This window comes from Panthera onca, chromosome B1 (assembly GCF_046562875.1).
Source record: "Panthera onca isolate mPanOnc1 chromosome B1, mPanOnc1 haplotype 2, whole genome shotgun sequence".
NCBI classification, from domain to species: domain Eukaryota; kingdom Metazoa; phylum Chordata; class Mammalia; order Carnivora; family Felidae; genus Panthera; species Panthera onca.
Genome location: NC_138342.1, coordinates 189,367,626 through 189,391,150, shown reverse-complemented (window position 1 = coordinate 189,391,150; position 23,525 = coordinate 189,367,626). Strand labels below are relative to the sequence as shown.

The 23,525-nt window shown below is 40.7% G+C and overlaps 1 non-coding gene across 1 annotated transcript; it reads right to left on the bottom strand.

Moving 5' to 3' along the window:
* Positions 1 to 1,286: 1,286 nt before the first annotated feature.
* Positions 1,287 to 1,393, bottom strand: LOC132693386 (U6 spliceosomal RNA). The gene has a single exon (XR_009616772.2). It is a non-coding gene; the product is annotated as a U6 spliceosomal RNA (small nuclear RNA).
* Positions 1,394 to 23,525: the final 22,132 nt, after the last annotated feature.

Here is a 23,525-nt window from a genome sequence, read left to right as displayed (position 1 = left end):
AATTTATTTCTATTTTATGATACCATACTAGGTTAGTCTTTTTTTTTTTTTTTTGGTAAAATTGACAATGTCTGGGAGTTGCTTTAAAATTACATATCAGGTTAATCTTTTTTTTTTAAATATTTATTTATTTTGAGAGCAAGAGAAACAGAGCATGAGCAGGGGAGGGGCAGAGAGAGAGGGAGGCACAGAATCTGAAACAGGCTCCAGGCTCTGAGGTGTCAGCACAGAGCCTGACGTGGGGCTTGAACTGGGAACAGCGAGATCATGACCCGAGCCAAAGTCAGACACATAACCAACAGAGCCACCCAGGCGTCCCACATAGCAGGTTAATCTTAACCTAACAGCTTTCATTCAATTTAGACCAGAATATCACAAATCTCTATGTAGTATAATGCCTGCTATTCAAATAAAAGCCAGTTGTTGTAATGTAATGACACCTACAAGTACTAAAGGCATACCCATGGATGTTAAGTTGAAGTATAGAGACCAGTATTCCTACTTATTATTTTAGGGCAGAAATATCCCAGTTACATTGATTGCAAAATAAAATAAGGAACTTCATGGTGGAGTGGGATTTGGGAATCCCACAGATTATAACTCCAGCCTTTAATATATAAACTGCATGACTTTGGTTAGATTATGTATTCTCCCAGAGTTTGAATTTCCTTGTCTGTAAAGTAGAGATTAACATCTACATATTATGGTTGATGTGACGATCAAAGAGAATAAACACGAATGCCATGGGCAGTGCCTGGTCCTTACAGCAGGTGGCATTTAACAAATGTTAGGCCCCTTCCTACCTTTCTGCCTTTCCTTTGCTTGCACTACACAATTGGAAATATGCAGCTATCAAGAGTAGTCTTGTGGGAATGCAAGCTGGTGCAGCCACTCTGGAAAACAGTGTGGAGGTTCCTCAAAAACTCAAAATAGAACTACCCTACGACCCAGCAATTGCACTACTAGGCATTTATCCACGGGATACAGGTGTGCTGTTTTGAAGGGGCACAGGCACCCCCATGTTTATAGCAGCACTATCGACAATAGCCAAAGTATGGAAAGAGCCCAAATGTCCGTCGACGGATGAATGGATAAAGAAGATGTGGTATACATATACAATGGAGTATTACTTGGCAATCAGAAAGAGTGAAATCTTGCCATTTGCAACTACGTGGATGGAACTAGAGGGAATTATGCTAAGTGAAATTAGTCAGAGAAAGACAAAAATCATGACTTCACTCATATGAGGACTTTATTTTATTTATTTATTTTTTTCAATATATGAAAAAAACATGGAACGCTTCACGAATTTGCGTGTCATCCTTGCGCAGGGGCCATGCTAATCTTCTGTGTATCGTTCCAATTTTAGTATATGTGCTGCCGAAGCGAGCACACTCATATGAGGACTTTAAGAGACAAAACAGATGAACATAAGGGAAGGGAAACAAAAATAATATAAAAACAGGGAGGGGGACAAAACATAAGAGACTCTTAAATATGGAGAACAAACTGAAGATTACTGGAGGGGTTGTGGGAAGGGGGATGGGCCAAATGGGTAAGGGGCACTAAGGAATCTACTCCTGAAATCATTGTTGCACTATATGCTAACTAACCAATTTGGATGTAAATTAAAAAAAAAAAAAATTAAAAAAAAAAGAGTAGTCTTGCAAGAGACTGAATTGGAAACTTTTGTAAAAAAGGAGATGGGAAGAATGCCTGGCTGGCTCAGTTGGTGAAGCATCTGACTTCGGCTCAGGTCATGATCTCATGATTTGTGAGTTCAGGCCCCGTGTTGGGCTCTGTGCGGACAGCTCAGAGCCTAGAGCCTGCTTCAGATTCTGTGTCTTCCCCTCTCTCTGTCCTCCCCTGCTCCCACTCTGTATCTCTTAAAACAACAACAAAAAAAGTAATAATAATAAAGGAGATGGGAAAGGTGTCAGTTTTGCATCATGAGGATTTGTTGGCATATACTTGGGGTTTTATGCCCATGAGATATTTTTAGAACTTTAATAGCTTTAAGAGAACAGTTCAGATGCTATCTTATTCCTCTAGTATAGAACTTTATTTTCTTTTCTGAGATTTGTGAATGGTACCTTTTATAAAAATAATGGAATTTTTTCCCTAGAGTCTGGACTGTTCTAATAGTTACAAAATAATATTTGACCAACATGAGGATTATACACTGAAAATTTTTCTGGGTTTGTGTAATGGGCTTTTTTTTTTTTTTTTTTTTTTTTTTAGGAAGAGGAAGTACTTTAATATTCTAGAAAATAGAATAGAAAATGGCGATTACTCACTGTGTATGCCTATCACATTATAATATATTTATATACATATCTGTTTCCTATTTTAGAGTGTAAGTTACTCAAGAACAGAGACTGTGTCGTATGTTCCCTGTATCCTTGGTGCCTAGCTAAGCACAGAGCACACAGTAGGTGCTTAATAAATTATCTTTAAAAATGTACAAGAGTAAATCTTGCTAGATATAAAAATACATATGAGTACAATCTATTCATTGACAAGGCCAGAACCTCAAAATTCAGTCTCTAAATGTCAAAACCTTACCCATCTTTCAAGGCCTAGCCCAGGAGCCAAGTGACTTCTTCCTGGTCATGCCTTAATCCTTCCACAACCCAGAGAGATAAGCCTACTCACATTTGCATTCTTGTAGCATTTTGTAGCTCTTCTCTTTGAACATTTATCACTTTCTGCCTCATGTTATACGCTGTTCAGTGATTTAGGGATGAATTAACTCCTGCCTATTCATGGTTGTATCATCCTTAATTGTCTCACAGTGCTAACACACTTAGTGGGTCCTCATCAAATGCTGGTTGAATTCACCCCTTATTTAACAGCTGAACTCTGAAATGTTTTTTAGATAGCTTCAAAACCCTTGTGGAAACAGGTATATTTGTAACAGAATGAACATAGAAAAATACTGAATTTCATATAACAGAAGGAAACTACCTGGATTTGCATCCGCTCTGTCGATTATTTGCTGCTGCGCCATGGTCAAGTTACTTAGACTCTCTGTGCCTCCACTCCTTGATCTATAAAAAGGGGATAATAATACTACTTAACACTTATGGTTGGAGATAATATTTGTAAAGGTCTTTGAAGAAAGCTTATCACATAGTGAGCACTTGATAATTATCCACTCTAATAATAGTAGTAATAATAATATTAATAATAACAGACTGAAAGATTGCTACTTCATATCCCGCTTTTCAAAAGAATACCAGACATTGGAGATGTGAAAGGACATTGATACGATATTTAAAAGAAAATTCTGGGGGCGCCTGGGTGGCTCAGTCAGTTGGGCGGCCGACTTCGGCTCGGGTCATGATCTCGCAGTCCGTGAGTTCGAGCCCGGCGTCGGGCTCTGGGCTGACGGCTCAGAGCCTGGAGCCCGTTTCAGATTCTGTGTCTCCCTCTCTCTGACCCTCCCCTGTTCATGCTCTGTCTCTCTCTGTCTCAAAAATAAATAAACGTTAAAAAAATTTTTTTTTAAAAATAAAAGAAAATTCTGTTATGGTAAGAGCACTTAATGTGAGATCTACCCTCCTAACAGATTTTTTTAAAAGTTTTTATTTATATATTTTGACAGAGAGAGAGAGAGAGAGAGACTGAGAGAGAGCATGTGAGCGGAGCAGGGACAGACAGAGGGAGACAGAGAATCCCAAGTAGGCTCCGTGCTGTCAGCACAGAGGCCAATGCAGGGCTTGATCTCATGAGCTGTGAGATCATGACCTAAGCCTAAATCAAGAGTCAGACACCTAACCAACAGCCACCCAGGTGCCCCTACCCTCCTAACAGATTTTTAAGTGTATTTTACAGTATTGCTGTCTGTAGGCACAATGTTGTACAGCAGACCCCTAGAATTTGTTCACCATGCATAAAAAACTTGATGCCTGTTGATTAACAACTCCTCATTTTCCCCTCCCTCTAGCCCCTGGAAATCACCATTCTACTCTCTGCTTCTATGAGTTTGACTGATTTAAATACAGGTACTTCATGTAAGTGGAATCATGCAATATTTGTCCTTTTGTGACTGGTTTATTTCACTTAGCGTAACGTCTTCAAGGTTCATCCATGCTGTCACATATTTTTTTTCAAGATTTCCTTCTTTTTAAAGGCAGAATAATACTTCATTGTATGGATATGCAGCGTTTTCTTTATCCATTTATTTGTATTGAGTATTTAGGTTGTTTCCATGTCTGGGCTATTGGGAATAGGAACACGGGAGTGCTAATATCTCTATAAGATCCTGATTTTAATTCTTTGGGTAAGTTCCCAGGAGTGGGATTGCTGTGTCATATGGTAGTTTTATTTTTAATTTTTAAAGGAAACTTTATACTCTTTTCCATAGCAGCTTCACCATTTTGTATTCCCACCAACAGTATACAAATGTTTCAATTTCTCAACATTCCCAGTGACACTTGCTATCTTTTCTTCTTTTTTCTGATAATCACTTCTTCGTAGGTGTGAGATTGTATCTCATTGTGATTTTGAGTTGTATTGATGATTAGTGAAATTGAGCATCTTTTCATACACCTGTTGGCCATTTGTGTGTCTTTTTTGGAGAAATGTCTATTCAAGTCTTTAGCCCATTTAAAATTGGGTTCTTTGGGGGCACCTGGGTGGCTCCGTTGGTTAAGTGTCTGACTTCGGCTCAAGTCATGAGCTCATGGTTCAGGAATTTGAGCCCCGCATTGGGCTCTGTGCTGACAGCTCAGAGCCTGGAGCCTGCTTCGGATTCTGTGTTTCCTTCTCTCTCTGCCCCTACCCGACTCGGGCTGTCTCTCTCTCTCTCTCAAAAATAAATAAACATTAAAAAAATAATAATAATAATAAAATCGCGTTGTTTGGAGTTTTTTTGCTATTGAGCTGTGTGAGTCCCTTTACTATTTTGGAAATTAACCCCTTCTCTGACACGTGGTTTGCAAATATTTTATCCCATTCTGTAGGTGGGCTTTTCACTCAGTGACTGTTTTCCTTGCCGTGCAGAAACTTTTTAGTTTGGTAGTTCCTGTTTGTCTATGTTTGCTTTTGTTGCCTCTGCTTTGGAGTTGACATATCCAAAAAAATTATTGCCAAGGTCAACGTCACGAAGATTTTCCCTTATGTTTTCTTCTGGGAGTTTTACACTTTCAGGTCTTACATTTACATTTTATCTATTCTGAGTTTATTTTTGTATATGGTGTAAGATACGGATCCAATTTCTGATATGCATTTTCACATTTCTCAGTTGGTTCTTTCTCTTTGCCACTCAGTTTCTGCCGTCCCCACTTCAACCACACAATCCACCTTTTTTTTTTTCTTCTAAAATTTCATCTTGTAAGATTCACCTTTGCCTAAAACAGAGCCCGTTTCTCTCCAGTTTGCTTCCCACATTCCTTACTGTTCCAGATATGCATCAGTCCCGGTGCTCTCCTGCCCCACCTGCAGCCAGCACTGAGTCAACAGGAAAAATTTCATATGTAATATTCTGAGAGTCAGCCCTCAGGTAATAATTCCCCTGCTTTTAGTCATTCATATCCTTAGTTCACAGAAATGTTGAGTCTAGTGCCTTCTAGTTGCTGACCTAAATAAGATCCCCAGTTTTGTAAAGATAATATAAAGTTTATTTTAGTAACAACCATGAGTCATTACGGAAGCTAATGAACTTGGGAATTCTATGAAATCATCCAAGCATATAAAGCCTATTTTCCAAGGTTCCTTTTTCTTAGTTCAAGGCCACAAAAATTGGAACGTGATGGAACTTGACTTCCAACCCACATTTGCCTTATGTCTAGATAATTATGAGTTAGAAATCAAGAAAACAAATTGTTAAATGAAACACACTCTATTCTCTAACATAACAAATATGCCACGGTAATGACCTATGAGGCCAAGGTTGAATTCATAACTTTCAGACTCCTTGGTGTTCTGTACAGGGCAGTGGTGACTGAGGGAAAGCTAGCCCCCAGCCCTGGGCCAGTCCCCTTTCATTTTACCCCAGCCCTGTTCCCCACATAGGGGGCCTTGCATCCCCTTGTGTGGACTCCCTAAGCCCCATTCAGGCTCCGTCCACACATCCTCACTCTCTTCAGACAGCAGTACCTTGGGCATCCTTTGGACAAGCAGTCTGTCTTTTGAAGATGGACCCAGGGAAGAGGCCCTGAAGGCTCAGGGCCATTTAGACAGGGTCCTAATTCCCTAATGGTCTAGAACAGAGGGTACAAGCTCCAGGTAGGAAGGAGTGCAGTCAGGGGAAGACCAAAGAGGCACCTTCTAAAGCATGGGTCCAGGCAGGGGCCTTGTTACCTAAGTCAACTGCTCAACCCAACGCTGTGCCCTGCCCTCTCAGCCATTTCTCATTTCAGTCTCAGCTGCCCTGGACAGTTCCACGGAAACATAACTTTCCTTGCGCTGCCCGCCTCCTACTTCAAGCTCGAGCTCAACTTTCTGCCCCAAGGCCATCTCCAACACTGTAGGAGTTTGCCTTATACAAATGCAAACCAGACACATCGCTGAGTTGACGGTCTTGGAGGAAGCCTCGACTAATACAGGACAGGAGCAGGTGGGCAAGGGCTTAAGCCTCCTGTTTCTTCAGGCAGACAAATCTGGACAGCTTTCCAGGCCCTACTTTTGAGATCCTGGTAGAAACGAGCCCACTGCTCACAGCAGCCACCTCAACAACGCACCTTTATCTTGGCTTTTCCTTCTTCCCTGCCTCATTCACCCTGCTCTCTCACTCTTGGTTCCTGGAATCACTTCCCAGATAAATCTCCACACTCACATCCTTGCCTCAGGCTCTGCTGTTAGGGATTCTCAACAGAATAAGGAGACAAATCTAAGAAAAAAAAGGGACCAGCCCCTTCCAAGTACAACCAACCACATTACCAGCCCAATCTCATTGAGGTCCCTCACCAACAATTGTTTAAAAACTTGTCTGAAGGTAAAAAGTATTGTCCAACACATTTATATTAGAACCTAAATTCCTATTAAAGAGGTTTTTGTTGTTGTTTTTTTTCCTTTGAGGGGTGGTCCCTTTGGTCTTCCCTCTATTCAGATGTCTCAATTATGAACCCTCACTTCCACGGCTAGAATTTCCCAAATCGACCATAGCCTATTGGGAGGCAGGATGGAAGGAGTTGCTTATGGAAAATGAAGAAGGAAAGGAAGCAGAAAGCTGTTCGTAATTTTGATGTCAAAGATTACAATGAACAAGATGAAGTGCAAATAGCCCCTTCATACAGTTGACCACTGAGCTGAGGATCACATATGCCAGAGTTTCCCGGACAGTCCCCACTTCAGATTTTTGACATGAGATTCAGAAACACATTCCTCTGGTCAGACTGTTGTCCAGATTTAAGATTCGGAAAATAGGGCCACAGGCCATCCAAAGCCATAGTCAAGCCAGGGACCACTGTCTGTTGCCTGGGTGCCTTGTCTAGAGCCAGAGCCTTACGACTAGCTTCCTACAGGGTACATAGTGCCCAGCTCCTGGAAGGAGCTTTTTGACGAGACCAACAAACACGACTTCGTGCACAGCCTGCCCTGTATAGGGCACCCTACTGCAGAAAGCTGGCCTCTGGAACTTCTTTGCTCTGCATCCGTTTTTACTACCAGACTCCAAGTAGAGACCGTGGTGCCCAGACTTTGGCCCCTGTGGAAAGGAGCCATTCATGACCTAAAGGTGAACCTGGCCATCTACTATTTACCTCCCCAACTTAAAAACCCAAAATGGGATGCATGGCAGAGAGAAGATCAACCATGGAAACCATCAATCTTAGAGCTAGAAGGACTAACCAACCCCTCACTTAACAGATGAGACTCTGCCATAGGATTACAGCCTAAGGTAATATACTGGGTTTTCTACAGATTTGGGAAAATTAATCCTAAGACCTAAAATGATTGCATCTTGCAACCATTTGCTATTTACTGATGTTTTCAAGGGCTCATTTTGTACTATAAACTGGTGTGGAGGGATCCTGCACTGTGTAAACTGATAGAGTTGATTTCACTATCTGTGCTGTCCCCCAGTGGTGGAGGTAAGAAGGCACACCCAGGAATGGACACTGGTGTTAGTACCTCCAAGGAAACAGACATTTACAGATCTAAGAATAGACAGTTACCTGTCCTTATAATCAGTGCAACAATAACCTTGTAGATTTGGTCCTCCTCTTCAGAAATGAAAATGTCATTGCTATAGACACCTTTTATGTACAAGCACTGGAAAATCAAGATTTTGACCTCCAGATACAAAGCCATAGAAAAATGTTTTAAATATTCCAGGTATTATTAAGCAAACATTTATTGAAATGAACCATGGGGCAAGCACTGTTCTAGGCCTTGGGATAGAAATATCAATAACACTGGGCCTTTGTCTAGAGGAACTCACAGTTCTTTCCCTGGAATGAACAATCAACAAATCATTACATTCAGTGTGACATGTCCTATTATAGACAGTATAATGATCTTTTATTTTTCATATTTTCCCCCTAGATGACAGTGGTTCAACAAAATGTAAATGGAGGAGGAGGAATATAGAGGTATTCTCTTCCCTCCCCAGACATCTAAAACAAACCTTTTATAGCTGCCTCTCCAGTCTCCTGTTAAAAAAAAAAAAAAAAAAAAAAGTGTATATATATATATATATATACACACACACACACACACACACACACACACACACACACACGTATGTATATATGTGTATGTATGTATGTGTATATACATACACATATATATAGTTAGATCTATAATTTTTTTTTGAGAGAGAGCAGGGGAGGGGCAGAGAGAGTGAGAGAGAGAGAATCCCAAGCAGGCTCCACACTGTCCGCACAGAGCCCGACGCATGACAAACCCACGAACCGTGAGATGACCTGAGCCAAAATCAAGAGTCAGACACTTAACTGACCGAGCCCCTCTCCAGGCTTCTGTTTTAAAGATGCAAACACCCCAAGTAGGAAGATGTCTTTGCTAGATCCAATGCCCATTACCTGAGGTCAGCCTGTGGTCCATAGGATACAGCTTTCACCAGGCAATTTGTCTCATCTTCCATAAACCTTTAAATCTAGTCTGTGAAAGTCCAAAACAAACAAACCACCACAACAAAACACTTTTCCTATTATGCACATTTAAAAAAAGAAACACCTGTCAACTTCATCACTTTATGATGTTTGCAACATCAGTGTAGAAGCAACCAACTGGCTTTTTATGCTAATATTATTAAGAGCATCAAACACCAGAAATTTCAGGAGAGAGGGATAAAATAAATTGGTAACTATAGGGTTGTCATGATAAAACAACAGGGTAAACTTTTAAAATATGCCAAATTACAAGTTAAAAAAGTAGTTGGAAGTACAGTAATGAAGGAAACAGCAAAAATCTTAGCAAGCAGTATCGGGAAAAGAAAATAAATACAGTGACCCGAGCCTCGGATGTCTTTGTCATGCCAGATGCAAGATGGAAAAGAGGCAATATGCATTGATCTGAATATAGGAACAAATCTCAGTAAAAAGTAGACTGAGATATATCCATCCTTAATAGATGAACAAAAGGAATAATGTTTTACATTTGGGCAACCTTGGTTGACAGGATGGAAGCAATTTTGAGCCATTTAAAATGAAAGTAACTGAAATTATATTAGGCCAAATTTTAGGATTAATTTAATTTAACTAGGACTTAATCACATTTAATTAGTAATCTAGGGGTAAATGTTACCTGAATAAATGACAATGAAGGAATGATAGGCACATTCTGAAGTATCAAAAATTAACAGTGTCTTGCTTTGGACACATAACACTGAGAAAGGACCAAAAATGGAAGTTTCTACTTTTTAAGAAAATGGTAGACGTTTGGGTAAAGATGATTGAATGCAGTTGGATCACGAGACCTACCTCCCTCAGTACCAGATGATATAAACTACCCAAAGGGCATGAGCAGAGTTGCCCTGGAGTAACAAAACATGATGTAATGTCGGGCTATAACCTTTAGAAGGAGATGCTAGCTAATGAAAGAGAAAGAAACTTTGGCAAGGCTCTGCCAGGTGTCAAGACCATTCTCAGGAACAACATAAGTCCAGAGCTACTGGGCAGTGCAGGTGCAGAGTCTAGGACCGCAAAACCACAACGACATCCAAGAATATTTGCTATTGTCTCAAAATGAAAAAAAAAAAAAAAAATAAAAATTTCCATGCCATTTTATTTAAAAATCTTTAAATATGTTATAGGAAAATTATTTTCCTCTGTGGAATATGTGATCACTTTAATATGTCTGGGAGGACAAAAAACAAGAGTTACCTCCCAAATGAGTGATCATTTGGATAGTCCTGCTAATATGCCCCATATTGAAGAGAAGGGGACTGAGGAAATAGCTTATCTTGTCAGGGAGTGAAAAAAATAATTTCTTTAAAGGTCAGCATTGATTTCACTTTTATTTCAGTTATCTATTTTTCTGTTAAATTCAAGAAAATACAACAACTAAAATAAAAAACTGGGTTGGATGAGCTCAACAGTACAGTGGAAATGACAAAAGATAAAAGCAATGATTCACTTAAGAGCAGTGAATAAAAATTACTCAACGTGAACAACAGAAAATAGATTAGAAAAAAAATGAATAGGGCCTTATGGTCCTGTGGAACAACAAAAGTTGTATTTGTACAATTGGAGTTCCAGAATGAGAGAAGAAAGAATAGGGAGCTGAAAAAACACTTGAAGAGATAATGACTGCAAATTTCCTCCCAAATTTGGTGAAATACACAAACTTACAGATTTATGAAACTAAACGAATCCCAAACCAAAGAAATCTGTGCCAAGACATGTCATAATCAAACTTTTGAAAAGTAATGGCAAAGAAAAAACATAAAAGCAATCAGAGAAAAATGTTGGAGATCTGAAATAGAAGACTTAAGCTCCAACTCAAATAACAGAAGATTACTCATCTGAAACCATGGAGGTCAGCAGGAAGTGGCAGATTTTTCAAGTGCTGATAGAAGAGAATAGGAAACTGTGAATTGTGTCCAGAGAAACTACCCTTTGTGAAGGAAGGGAAAATAAAAACATCCTTGGATGAAAGAAAACTAAGAGACTTTGTCACTAGCAGACTACCCTTAAAAAATAGTAAAAGAAAACTCTGCAAATAGAATGACAGTGATAACAGAGGGTTTGCAACTTCAGAAAGAAAAGAACAGTGAAATGGGTAAAAATAATGAACTGTCCTCATGAGTTTCTGAAATCCTATTCAATGGTTGAAGCCAAAATTACAACAGTATTTGTAGTGTGTTCAAAATATGTAGAAGAAATACTTGAAACAATTCTATTTTAAAATAAGGGAGGGTAAAAAGGTTTAAATGGAAGTAAGCTTTCAATACTTCACTTGAAGTAGTTAAACATTAATACCAATAGGCTGTGATAACTTACATATGTATATTGTAATACCTAGAGCAACCACTAAGAAAGCTATACAAAGCAATATACTCAAAAACAGTATAAATTAAACAAGATGGAATCCTAAGAAGATGATTAAAGCATCCCATGGGAAAGCAAGAAAAGAGACACAGAGGAAACAAGGAGAAAATAAATAATAGCAGACTTAAGCTCCAACATTTCAAGACTTACTTTAAGGATAAATGGTCTAAAAACACTAAGTAAAGGACAAAGATTAGCAGAATAAATTTAAAATAAAAAAAGAAAATATGTACATGCTGTGTACTAGAAATTCACTTCAAACACAACAGTATAGGTAGGTTGAAAGTTAAAGGGTAAAAAAAAAGATATATATGCTAATATTAAAATTGGTAACAGATAAAGATAACAGGTAAACAGACTTAAGAGAAAAAATTAAAAGGGATATAAAAGCGCATTATAGAATTGTTTTTAAAAATCCACCAAGAAGACATAGAGATATAAATTGTGTGTGTACCAAACAACAGAGCTTCAAAATTCAAATTAAAGGCAAATGTAAAATTTTGCATCAGAATTAGAATTATAGTGATCTCATTTATTCAGAGTTATTTTCGTCTATCCATCCTACCATCATTTATCTTTTTATCTTCCTATTTATCTGCATGTGTTCCCAGAGAGGTGGATGGTATGGTATTTTCCTATATTAATGATGGTTATTTCTAGGTTGTGGGGTTGAGAATGGTTCTTTACCATCTTCTTTGTCTTTTGCTATATTAGTCTGCTATATATATTTTTAAGATGAGCATTTTTAAAAACAGTAAATTCATAAAAAGAAATAAGTACATTAAAGTAAAATAATGTAGAAATTAATGAGTTCAGTGTTTGAAGTTTTTATTGGCATTCCTAATTAGGTTTAAATTAGATTTTGGAATAGTATCTCACAGAAAGCATATGTGCTTAACTTATGTTTTCTCTGCATTTGCTTGTGGTTCAGTTGAAGCAACTGGCTTTGTAAAGGGACATAAACGGAACCAGATTTTAAGTATACATAAGTGCTTATTTGTTGATTTAGTTAAAATGAGATAGAGTCAACTCTTCATTTGAATAAAGCAGAGCATTCTGATTTATGTTCTGGGGCACCGTATGTTATAGGTGTGTGGAGATGACCGATGCTCTCAGCTATCAGGAAGGCTCAGTGAGGCCTGGAACACCCGAGACCCTGAGCCACTCACCTCAGGTCACAAGCACTGTGGTCCATTTATCCCCATCTGCTGTAGGAATATTGTTTTCTGTGAATGCTATGATGGAAAGAAAAAAAAGGAGCTGGAAGATTTGTTACTCATGCATAAGTCACCTTGGTAATTGAAGGTGAAGTTTCCTCTAGAGTAACTAAGAAACCTCACTGATATTGATGCCAATTTGCATATTGTTAAACAAAGCAATGGATTATTAAGTAAGACAGCCAGCTAGAATGGCAGAATTGTAGGGGTTATAGGTTACATTTCATAGAACAGAGCAATAATCTTTTAAGTCTATGTATGTTGAGATTCCAAGTTAAGCAGAAATTCAATCAAGATTAATTAATATCACTGTGAATGCTTTCAATGTACCGATTTATCAGAACTAACTATATGATTCAGGAGATTTTCTGCTTTTCCGCAATAGAGAAGAGGGAATGTTTTATTTTTATATTCCTTAGATTATTATCGTTCACTAGCATCTTTCCCAGGGCTAAGCACGGTCGTTCTAAACAGTACCAAGAGAAAAAAGCAGACTTGCGATCAGATCTTAAAATAGAAAAAAGTGAAAAGAGCCAAGAACATCTAAGACACCATTATAGAAGAAAGAGGGATTTATCCTGCCAAATATCAGGACTTGTGTGAAGCTTCGACACTTAAGATAGTGTGGTGTTGCCACAAAGATAAGCAAACTGACCAATGAAACTGGTTCATGAAACAGAATAGTCTCCAAACAGACCTCCACATATTTAATCTTTGATATGTAACATAGGTAGCATGGCAAATCAGTAAGGAAAGGAGGGACTTTTCAATAGATAGGACTAGAAAAGAATGGTTGTTGACACAGGGAAAAAATGAAATTATATTCCTATCTCTAGCTATAAAAATTAATTCCAGATGGATCAAGGACTTAAATGTCAGAAGCAAAACTTTAAAATATTTAGTGGAAAATGTAGGAGAACGAGATGCAAAAAGATATGTAACCATAAAAGGAGAATGAAATTCTTGACTGTAGCAAAATTAAGAACTTTCATCAAAAAGAAAAAGACAGACTACAAATTGGAAGAAGCATTTGCAATACATGAAACCTACAAAGTGTTAATATCATATCAACACAGTATAAGGAGCTCCTGTGAATTAATAACAAATGACAGTCCAGTAGAAAACTGGCAAAATACATTTATAGGGATTTCACAGAAGAGGAAACATGGCCAACAAACTCACAAACTTTTGCTCAACCTCGGTAATCAGGAAAATGAATGAGACATTCTATTCTATTCAATCGGCAACTATTAAGAAGTTTGACAATACTAGGGTCCCTGGGTGGCTCAGTCAGTTAAGCGTCCGACTTCGGTTCAGGTCATGATCTCATGGTTCGTGGGTTCAAGCCCTGTTTGGGCTCTGTGCTGAGAGCTCAGGGCCTGGAGCCTGCTTCAGATTCTGCATCTCCCTCTCTATGCCCTTCCCCTGCTCACGCTTTGTCTCTCTCTGTCTCTCAAAAAATAAGTGAACGTTAAAAAAATTTAAAAAAAAAGTTTGACAATACCAAATTTGGAGAGATTGTGGACCAAGAGATCACCTATTTACTATTGAGTGAGAGTTTGAATAAGAACCACTGCTTTGGAAAACACTTTGGATTATCTCATGAAGTTGAGCATTCCCTTATCTTATGGCAGAGTAATTACTATAAGCCACAGAGAAATTCTTGCCCATGTGCATCAGAAGATATTAAAAATAATAATCATAATAATAAAAATAAAAAAGCTCAGTGCCATTCATAATAGCAAAAAAACAGAAATAAATCCAAATGTTGGGGGCACCTACGTGACCCAATTAGTTAAGTGTCTGACCCTTGATCTCAGCTCAGGTGTTGATCTCAGAATCGTGAGTTTAAGTCCTACATTGAGCTCCACACTGGACATGAAGTCTACCTAAAAAAAAAAAAAAAATTAAATCCAGATGTTCACTGATAGGAGAATGGGTAAATTAACAGGAGAATGGATAAATAAGTTATACACTCAAAAACAATCTATAATTTAGGCAATCATATATATGTGATAAAACATTTATTTTATTTTTATTATTTTTAACTTTTTTTAAAGTTTATTTATTTTGAGAGAGAGGGAGAGAGAGCCCCAGCAGGGGAGTGGCAGAGAGAGAGGAGAGAGAGAATCCCAAACAGGCTCTGTGCCATCAGTGCAGAGTCTGATGTGGGGCTTGAAGTCACAAACCATGAGATCACGACTTGAGCTGAAGTTAGGAGTGGGATGCCCGACTGACTGAGCCACTGAGGTGCCCCATAAAACATTATTTTTTTTAAAGCAAGGGAATCATAAACGTAAATTTGGGATGGTGGTTGCCCCTGAGCTGGATGGTGTAAAGTGGGGAGAAGGATAAGGGAAGAGTAGTTTTCAGTAGATTTTAGGGTCAGAGTTCCAATTCTTGTGTTGTGTGTTGAGGTCTCAGGTGATCATTGTATTATTCGAATACACTCAAACATATTTACGTAGAGGCCCAAGCCCAGTCCAGGATGAACTATGAACAAATGTGTCCTATGAATCAAGAATTATGATTAATCTATTTTGTGTAATTAAAGTCATTTAAAAAAGAAAAGTAAAACAATTTTAAACAAATGCAATGAACAACTTCTTATTTTCTTAGTCTACAATTCTCTTTGTTGCCCCTCCCCGTTTTTTTACTGTTTATTTATTTTTGAGAGAGAGAGAGACAGAGCATGAGCAGGGGAGGGGCAGAGAGAGAGGGAGGCACAGAATCCGAAGCAGGCTCCAGCCTCCAGCTGTCAGCACAGAGCCCGATGAGGAGCTCGACCTCATGGATGCTAAGATCATGACCTGAGCAGAAGTCTGATGCGTAACTGACTGAGCCACCCAGGAGCCCCATATTGCCTTTTTTTTTTTTTTTTTAAGTTTATCTATTTTGAGAGCGAGTGGGTGGGGGAATGGCAAAGACAGAGGGAGAGAGAGAATCTCAAGCAGGCTCCATGCTGTCCCATGCAGCCCGTTGTGGGGCTCAGTCTCACGAACCATGAGACCCATGACCTGAGCCAAAATCGAGAGACGGACACTCAACCGACTGAGCCACCCAGGTGCTTCTCTTTGTCGCCTCCTTTAGCAATGCTTTATTTTAAAATTTGATTCTTCATAAAATTTCTTACATTTGGTCCTTCAGATTTATTTTCCAAGCCTACTCTTAAATATGTAGTGTTCACTATTTGTTAGTGTCCAGTCGAGAAAATTCAGAATACATTCTTTTCAGGGTTCAGCTTCTGCAACGTGTTGTAAGTATTAATTTTTCATGTAAGCTGTTGTTTCCTTTCTAACTGTACCTGTCATCTAGAAACAAGGTGGCATTATACTCTACCAGTGTTTGGGCTGATTTTTATCGTGGCCTAGGATAGGATGAAATGCTGTCTTCTGACGACACAGATTCATCAACGTCCTGGCACACTGATCTATCAGTTGCTAGTTATCTTTGTATCTTCCCACTGAGTTGGAAGAGGAAAGTACAGTCTGTGAAGTTAGACTAGTTGTGTCACTCGTAACGTTAAAGGAACTTTGTTTTTTTAAACTTCCACTGCCTGTCACGCTTCGTATCTCATGTGAAAGGTACCCTTCTTATAGGGATTTTTCCCTTAGCGCCTTGTGGCGCATGAGAGCTGACCCACCGTTTAGAAGCTTTTAAGTAGTTTGTGTATTAGTGTGATAATCAAAGGAACAAAATGTTATTGTGTCCTTTAGCTCCTGAATGCAAGACCCCAGTGACAGTAAACTAGGTCAAGGCAAGGTGTCAGAGACAGTCCGTCTTGGTCTTTGAAAGTGAATCCCCTTTACCTCCCAGTCATGACTCATTGACCAAACCAGAAAGTTCAGATGGAGCAAAGCAGCAAAATAGCAAACATCATGGTGTGTGATCACTGTCGTGTGCTGCTGATACTCGCGATGGGCACTAGACCTGCCTTCTTGTTGACAACAGGTAGGTTGAAAAATGTCTCCTTGGAAATTTTCTTCAGTCTTCCCAGTTGTAATGGGATGGACTTAGCGTTCGTTCGGGAAGATTGTCGAACAACAGAGGAACACAGGTTGGAACGTGTTACTTGGCAGGCATAGGTTAGAGTAGCAGGTCTGTCTGTTGATCTTGGAGCTTCAGGTCGCCCTTGGGACACTTCATGGTGCCACTACTGATTTGGAACATAGTGGAGAGGAGGTCGCTAATCCCTGTGTCTAGGCAGAAAAAGAGACATGAAGAGCATAGATTTATATGTTGAAGGGGACTGACGTCTGCTTATTGTGGGACGTAGGGGTTTAAGATAAAAGAACTTCGTATTTGGGGCGCCTGGGTGGCTCAGTCGGCTAAGCGTCCGACTTCAGCTCAGGTCACGATCTCGCGGTCCGTGAGTTCGAGCCCCGCGTCGGGCTCTGTGCTGACCGCTCAGAGCCTGGAGCCTGTTTTGGGTTCTGTGTCTCCCTCTCTCTCTGCCCCTCCCCCGTTCATGCTCTGTCTCTCTCTGTCTCAAAAATAAATGTTAAAAAAAAATTTAAAAAAAAAAGAACTTCATATTTGACAGCCATATGTGTTAGAGGGGCTTTATAAAACCCCTTCCAGTGAAAACTGATGAACCCCAATGTGAAAACATTGTTGCTTCATGATCAACTGGGTCGATTGTAGAGCCTCTCTTACCTGTGAGTGAAAAGTTGCATCCCATATGTGTTGTTAAAATTCAACACAGCACCATTTAGCTGATGTATATTCTGCCGGAAATGTTGGGAGGACTGAAAGTTCTACAAATTAATACTTCATATGAGGAGAGTGCCAGTCTTTTATAAGCAATAGATTTCCTGTTCATGCTGTGGGCAGGGCCATTTTTAATATATATTATGGCAAGTTTCTTTTCAAATACAGTTTTCATATTTTTACTATTCCTGTTGGATCTGGATTATGTTGGTGGTTGGAGACACTGTTGGTGTTATAAAGCTTTACAAACTGTTTACAATGTCCTGTAAAATGCCCACTCACTCTTAATGGAGAAGGCATTTCTAACATTGAATAAGGTCTTTTATATTAGCTGACAGATACTTGCTTATGACTTTTTTCTGTCCATCCTGAAAATATACAAATACCAGTGCATACATTTATAAGGATAACATTTTATTTGTTAGGTCTGAATAATTATAAATATCCTTCAAGGAGAAGGATGAGTTGCCTTCTTTGTCCTCAGAGTTTTCCTCATACTGTGGGCCTGATAAATGGGGCAGTTCTTACAGTACTCTTGAGTTACACTGGCAAAATTGTGGAGCGTGTAACTCACATCTAATTATTCTTAGAATTCCTTCTTTGTTCATATGTGCCATGCCCTTGGTTAAATCAGTGGGAAGTAGAAGTAAATACTTGGGCAACACCAAGTGGCCATCTAGGAAATGCCAAAGATAATTTGGTTACAAAATCACCCTGACAGTTTGCTAAGCGTTTCCCCCCTTGAATTTGGGGTTGTCAGAGAAGCCTGGCTATGTTTTGTACATCTAAGTTCCAGTCTGAGAATGATTGGAATCTAATATCTGTATTAGAAATCTGACGGTATAATAGTCACAGAAAACAGTGATATAAGGACGATTTGGATATCTTAGCTCCTCCAAAAGTGAGGCACGCGTATGGTATTATAACCACCACTAACCATGAGTACTTTAAAGCATAGCCAGTGCCATTGAAAATGTTAACAGTTTTTGTTTCCTAGGTTGTTGTTGTTGTTGTTGTTGTTGTTAGAAGAAATAATACTCCCCTAATGAAGAACATCAAGTTCTGCTGCTTGGGGTACCTTTGTTACCAGGTCAGGGGGCGGAGTGGGGGGCTTGGTTGTTTCCATGGTGTTTGGCTTGAGAAGGGTGGTTATTGTTTCAAGTTTTCTGTCTTGCTAGCCTTATGCTTTCCTGGTCCTTGGGCTAGAAAGAGCAGGCTTCTTTGGAGGCCTTTTTCTTCTTTTGGTATGTACCCATTGGTGTTCATGAGTGGCTCGTTTCTTGGCATTTCACCCAAGATACATGAGACATAAACAAAACTCAGGGAACTCACTGTCACATCATTCCCTGAGTTCTGAGGTTGCTCCCCAGACTTCCTTTTTCGGTCCACTTTCAAAGTCTTGTACTTGCTTTATTTTTACCTTTTTTAGAGAGAGAGAGAGGATGCAAGTGAGCAAGGGGCAGAGAGAGAGGGAGAGAATCCCATGAGGGTTGAGAGAGAGAGGGAGAGACAGAGAAACAGAGAAAGAGAAGTGGTGTTCACCCAAAGCGGGACTCAGACTTGCAAACTGTGAGATCATGACTTGAGCCAAAGTCAGATGCTCAACCGACTGAGCCACCCAGGCACCCAGAGTCTTGTATTTGCTCGATAATGTCCAGCTTTTTAGCTATACTTAGCAGGAGGGTTAGGGAGAAGTGTATCTACTCCATCTTGGTCCCTATAGTGTTTTTATATCAATTAAACAGAATTCCATTGGACTTAAGAAACACAGCATGACTTTCAGATGTCTCTAGAGACACACAGAGTGATCTCTCTCGATCAGTCTTCTTCAGTGGAAACCCTGGGCCTGGATCATTTTTTAAAAAATGAACTTTGTCTGGTTTAATATTCATCCAGTAGTGAGTATTTTTACATACAATTGAATGTACTTATTTTAGGACTCCAGTTTGATGAGTTTTGACAAATGTATACATCTGTGCAGCCATCACCACCATTAAGATATCAAATATTCTCATTACCCCCCAAATCTTCCTTACGCCCCTTTGCAGTTGATAGAGTCCTAATCCCTGCCTTAGGCAAGTATTAATATGATTTCTCTCAATATAGCGTAGGTTTTGCCTGTTCTGATCCTTCATTTAAATGGAATCATATAACATGTACGCTTTCACCTGGCTTCTTTTAGTCACCAAGAGGCTTCTAAGGTTTATCTGTGTGTGTATGAGTCTGTTTCTTTTTATTGGTGACCACTGTTCCACTGTGTAACCACACCTCAGTTTCTGTACCCGTTCACCTCTTGATGGGCATTTGTACCCTTTCCATTTTAGGCCATTATAAATAAAGGTGCTGTGAGCAGTCACGTGCAAGTCTTTGGGGGGGGGGACATATGTTTCCACTCCTGTTGAAAAAGCACCTAAGAGTGGAATGGGTGGCTCATACAATAAATGTATATTTAACTTAAGAAGAAACTGCCAAACTGATTTCACAAGTGGCTGTTCGATTTTGCATTACCAACAGCAGTACGTGAGAATTGCTCCCCCTCCTTGCCCTCCTTGGGCTCTGGCTCTCGCCCTTGCCACCAACACCGACGGGGATCCTTCCAAAGCCAGTGTGTTTTCAGTGCTAGGCTCAGCCAGTGGCACTTCTTGCTAAAACGAGCCCACGCTCCTACCATTCCAGCCCTTTAAACACCCTTGCACTAAAGGGTTGAGTCGGGTCAGACCCTGGGGTCTTCCCTCAACACACACCCACAACCACTCTCCCCATTTGACTTTCGAAGTCTGGATTTTGATCCAGCAAGTGTTTCTCAAGCCCGAGACCCCTTTTTGTCAGCACAGGGGAGCCTTCTTTAAGGGAGAACTAATAGTGCTGGGTATCATTAGGAAGCCTAGCCTGAAAGAGATATTAAAACCAAAAATCATTCGGAGGGGCAAGCGTGGCAGAGCCCAGTAGATCCATCAGCTATCAGTAATCTGGTAGGAGGCAATGAACAAGATAATTTTGTAGCTCTTTTAATCCCAGTAGACCTTGGAAGGTTTGTAAGTTACTGACTTTCAAAATGTGCTTCATCTCATGAAGCCTATTAATAGTAATACAAAGTCGTTTTTTTCATCGAAAACGAGAAAATAAAAGGTTCCATGCAAAACAAGTATTCCTTAATTAACGCCATGAATTCGATTTCAATTAATTTGAAAATAATTTTTACCTACCTCTTTTTCTTTACGGTAATAATAATGCAGGAAATTAAACTTTGTTTGGAAACTCCCTCAACCCACCTGACACGGGCTAGTATTTTTTCAACTGTCACCTACTCCTTACACAACCTGCTAGGATCCTACTTAGCCGATACTTCCCTCCCTTGACAGCCAAGGCGGACCAGTCTGTGGGAATTTTGATCAGGACATCACTGCAAGCGGCCCGGAGCAGGGGGCCAGGTGACTTTCCTCCTGGCCGGGCCTTAGTTTCCCCATATTTAGATTGAGAGTATTTCTAAAATTAGATCCCAGGCCTCATAAACTTCATTCCTCTGGATGCCCTAATATTATTACCTGAAGATGTCTGCAGGACAGACAGAATGCAAAGTGTCTGAGATGGTGAGAGAGGCTTCCCCCAGGGCAACACATTTCCCAGCAGGACAATAGTCTTTTAGGGTGTGGCATCTGAAAAGGGTGATGTGATTCTGTAAACTATCTAGCAAGAAGAAAAATCACCTTGTGAGTTTCCAAGTGGATCAGTTGCTGAGTCACAAGGTGTCTAGTACGTGTCGTTTACCCTGTGCTAAGGCTTAGCCCTCAGCCCCCGCTTGGAGCTGGGTATGACTAAGCAGGTATCATTGGCAGAATTCTTATACGTTCTTCCAGTTTCTGTCCCCTGGTGTCCGTGCCCCAGATGATTCCCTCCCTCTGAGTGTGAGTGAGATGTGGGAGCCTGATGGGATTTCATCCTGTGATTGGGTTGGGTGACATGGCAAAGGGAAGGGATTCTGCAGATGTAACTAAGGTCTCTGATCAGTTGACTCTGAATTAATCAAAAGGGAGACGATTCTGGGTGAGACTGACCTGAGCGGCCACATCTCAAAAGAGGATCTGGGCCTTCTCTGAAGGGAACAGATATTTGAAGGGAGAGAAAGCCTCCCGCTGGCCTTGAAGAAGCAAACAGCATGTTAGAAACTGCCTGTGGAGGGAGCCAAGGGGCGAGGACCCAAGGGTGGCTTGTAGTTAGAGAGTGGCTTCTGGTCAATAGCTAGGAAAACAGGGACTTTAGTTCTATAGCCATAAGGAATTGAGTTCCACCAACAACTCTGATGAGCTTGGCAATGGCTTCTTCCCTAGTAAACACCCAGAGAAGAACATAACCCAGCTGGCATCTTGGTTTCAGCCTCGTGGGTCCTTGAACGGAGAACTGCGCCTGGAGTCCAGACCCCAGAAACTGTGAGAACAAGTGTGTGCTGTTTGAAGATGCTGAGCTTGTAGGGGCGCCTGGGTGGCTCAGTTGGTGGAATGTTGGCCTTCATCTCAGGTCATGATCTCACAGCTTGTGGGTTCAAGCCCCGCGTGGGGCTCTGTGCTGACAGCTCGGAGCCTGGAGCCTGGAGCCTGCTTCGGATTCTGTGTCTCCCTCTGTCTCTCTGCCCCTCCCCCACTCATGCTTTGTCTTTGTCTGTCTCTGTCGGAGATAAATAAACATTAAAAAAATTTAAGATGCTAAGCTTAGAGTAAGTGGCTGTCATCAGCAGAAAACGAGCGTGACAGGCACCATTCAGCACTCATCTTTGCCCAGCTTTCTGCAGTAGCTTGCACCTTCATTTCACAGCACTAGCACAGTGCTTTGCACATCGTAGGACAGAGAATGCAACCTTGAATTTATGAGGTCTAAGAATCTGATGGAAACCGTGAGAGATCCCTTAGGAGCAAGTACATGAGCTTTGATGCAGGACAGAACCGATTGCCCGTGACGCCCTAAGCTGTGTGCTCCACAACCGCTTTGCAAGGATGATATTATTTACTTTGGTCATTTTATGAATAAGAAGACCGATGCTCGTGGAGGTTAACCAAGATGCCCGAGGTCGCGTAGTTAACGCGCAGAGACGTCAGGCTTCGTGGCCAGGTCTTGAGGACTCCAAAGTCAGTGAGCTTTCCATTTTACAGGGCTGCTTCCTCTTTCTCATCTCCACTCTGTTTTTGAGTTCCTGAGGGCCACAGGATCACCCTGCCTCCCAGGTGCCCAACTCTGGCATGCCCAGGCGTCTGCTTCTTGCCTAGAGCAACACTTGTCGCCCAAACGCTCCTCGTTGGTCCTCTGGCTCATAGATGTTTGCTGCTACTCACATACGACGCCGTGGGCAGATGCTCCTAGCTGACATCCCCCAGCTACAGCACCTCCTGCTCCTTTGCTTTCTGGATCCTACAGTCACGGGTGAGAGAAGAATAGAGTTGGATAGAAAATCAGGAAGAAAAGTGGAAAAAGAAAACTATGAATAGGTATCTGTCAATTTTCAACCCGCCCGAGTTGACTCCCCAACCCTGTAGCCTCCAACCCTGTCCTGGGACTTGTTCGCCTTCTTATTTTGGCTTCTTTAAGTGATGCCACGAGGTACAGCTCTTGGCCGCCTTGAGAGCAGGTTCTGGCAAATGAGGCTCTGCCATTTGTTCAGACTGTTTTTAAGGATTGGAGCTCATCTGTTCCTCCGCTCTTTCCTGCAGCCATCCTCAAGGAAGGGCCATGCTATCGCTCAGTGCTTTCTGAGCTTCTGTCAGCTTGACTGATTCTCCTCCCACGAGCTGCTTCAGCATCTCAAAAGGCCAGAGCTCTGAGAAGCACGTAGAAGGTGTTTCTGCGATCTGTTTTACAGATGCATGCTTTCTGCCAGATTCTAGTGCGTGCTTTAGCTTGTGTTCTTCACTGGGTTTCCTCTGGAGAAGTAAGTAGTAGAAAGAGCAGAGAATTGAGAGTCAGAAATACCTGGGTTCGTGTTCAGGCACTACCACCTCTACAGGCTGTGTGACCTTAGGCAAGCTGTTTAAGCTCTGATTTTTCATTTCCTCAGTTATAAAATCAGGAAAATAATACCCACCTCATAAGTTCGTGTGAGAATTACAGGAAACGATGTTTGGAAAGTATCCGGCATGGAGAAGTCACACAACCG